Raw genomic sequence first — 2,987 nt, forward strand, 5'->3', positions numbered from 1 at the left:
TTAGATGCACTCTTAGTATGTTGTGACGCACTTTAAATAAGTTTGCATGCGCTCTAAATATGTTTCGACGTGCTCTAAATAGTGTTTTAATGCACTCTAACCATGTTTGGATGCACTCTAAACATGTTTAGATGAACTCTAAACATGTTTCGACGCACTCTATATATGGTTCGAGGCACTCTAAAAATGTTTTAATGCACTCTAAACATGTTTGGATGCACTATTAGTATGTTTTGACGCAGTTTAAACAAGTTTGGATGCACTCTAAATATGTTTCGGACGTGCTCTAAACATGTTTCGACGAACTCTAAACATCTTTTATTGCACTCTAAACATGTTTCGACGCACTTTAAACATGTTTTGACACACTCAAAATTTTTTTTGATGTACTCTAAACATGTTTGGATGCACTCTAAAAGTTTTGGACGCACTCTAAAAGTGTTTCGACGCACTCTAAGTATGTTTGGATGCACTCTAAACATGTTTCGACACATTCTAAAAATGTTTCGATGCAATCTAAACATGTTTGGATGCTCTCTCTAAGTGTTTGGACACCCTCTAAACGTGTTTGGACGCACTCTAAACGTGTTTGAACGCACTCTAAACGTGTTTGGATGCACTCTAAGTATGTTTGGATGCACTCTAAACATGTTTCGACCACTCTTAAAATATTTTGATGCTCTCTAAATATGTTTGGATGCACTCTAAGTATGTTTTGACGCACTTTAAACATGTTTGGACGCACTTTAAAGTGTTTTAAAACATGTTTAGACGAACTCTAAACATGTTCCGACGCACTCTAAAGTGTTTTAATGCAATCTATACATGTTTGGATGCACTGTAACATGTTTAGATGAACTCTAAACATGTTTCGACGCACTCTAAATATGGTTCGACGCACTCTAAAAATGTTTTAATGCACTCTAAACATGTTTGGATGCACTCTTAGTATGTTTCGACGCACTTTAAATATCTTTCGACGTGCTCTAAACATGTTTCGACGAATTCTAAACATCTTTTATTGCACTCTAAACATGTTTCGACGCACTTTAAACATGTTTTGACGCACTTTAAAAATATTTTGATGCACTCTAAATATGTTTGGATGCACTCTAAAAGTGTTTGGACGCACTCTATACGTGTTTCGACGCATTCTAAGTATGTTTGGATGCACTCTAAACATGTTTCGACACATCCTAAAAATACTTCGATGCACTCTAAACATGTTTGGATGCTCTCTAAACATGTTTAGATGAACTCTAAACATGTTTCGACGCACTCTAAATATGGTTCGACGCACTCTAAAAATGTTTTAATGCACTCCAAACATGTTTGGATGGACTCTTAGTATGTTTTGACGCTCTTTAAACAAGTTTGGATGCACTATAAATATGTTTCGACGTACTCTAAACATGTTTCGACGAACTCTAAACATCTTTTATTGCATTCTAAACATGTTTTGACGCACTTTAAAAATGTTTTGACGTACTCTAAAATGTTTTGATGCACTCTAAACATGTTTGGATGCACTCTAAAAGTGTTTGGACGTACTCTAAACATGTTTGCACGCAGTCTAAACGTATTTGGACGCACTCTAAACGTGTTTATACGAACTCTAATCATGTTTCGATGCTCTCTAAGTATATTTCATCGCACTCTAAACATGTTTCAACGCACTCTAAACATGTTTGAATGCACTCAGTATGTTTCGATGCATTCTAAATATGTTTCGGCGGACTCTAAACGTCTTTTATTGCACATTAAACATGTTTGCCTGCACTCTAAATGTGTTTGGACGTACTCTAAATGTGATTTGGTGCACTCAAAACATGTTTAGAGGAACGTTAAACAGGTTTCGACGCACTCTAAAAGGTGTTTTAATGCATTCTAAACATGTTTGGATGCACTCTAAACATGTTTAGAGTTCGTCTAAACATGTTTCGAGGCACTCTAAATATGGTTCGACGCACTCTACAAATGTTTTAGTGAACTCTAAACATGTTTGGATACATTCTTAGTATGTTTTGACGCACTTTAAACAAGTTTTGATGCGCTCTAAATATGTTTCGACGTGCTCTAAACATGTTTCGATGTTTTCTAAACATCTTTTATTGCACTCTAAACATGTTTCGACGCACTTTAAACATGTTTTGACTCACTCTAAAAATGCTTTGATGCACTCTAAACATGTTTGAATGCACTCTAAAAGTGCTTGGACGCATTCTATACGTGTTTCGACGCACTCTATGTATGTTTGGATGCACTCTAAACATGTTTCGACACATTCTAAAAATATTTCGATGCACTCTAAACATGTTTGGATGTCCTCTATAAGTGTTTGGACGCACTCTAAACGTGTTTGGATGCACTCTAAGTATGTTTGGATGCACTCTAAGTATGTTTGGATGCACTCTAAACATGTTTCGACGCACTCTTAATATCTTTGGATGCACTCTAAATATATTTTGACGCACTTTAAACATATTTGGATGCACTTTAAATGTGTATGGACGTACTCTAAACGTGATTTGGTGCACTCAAAACATGTTTAGACAAACTCTAAACATGTTTGGATGCACTCTAAACATGTTTAGATGAACTCTAAACATGTTTCGACGCACTCTAAATATGGTTCGACGCACTCTAAAAATGTTTTAATGCACTCTAAACATGTTTGGATGCATTCTTAGTATATTTTGACGCACTTTAAACAAGTTTTGATGCGCTCTAAATATGTTTCGACGTGCTCTAAACATGTTTCGATAAACTCTAAACATCTTTTAATGCACTATAAACATGTTTCGACGCACTCTAAAAATGTTTTGATGCACTCTAAACATGTTTGAATGCACTCTAAAAGTCCTTGGACGCATCTAAACGTGTTTGGATGCACTCTAAACGTGTTTGAATGCACTCTAAACGTGTTTGGATGCACTCTAAGTATGTTTGGATGCACTCTAAACATGTTTCGACGCATTCTAAAAATA

This window comes from Tarenaya hassleriana, unplaced genomic scaffold (assembly GCF_000463585.1).
Source record: "Tarenaya hassleriana unplaced genomic scaffold, ASM46358v1 Cleome413, whole genome shotgun sequence".
Taxonomy (NCBI): domain Eukaryota; kingdom Viridiplantae; phylum Streptophyta; class Magnoliopsida; order Brassicales; family Cleomaceae; genus Tarenaya; species Tarenaya hassleriana.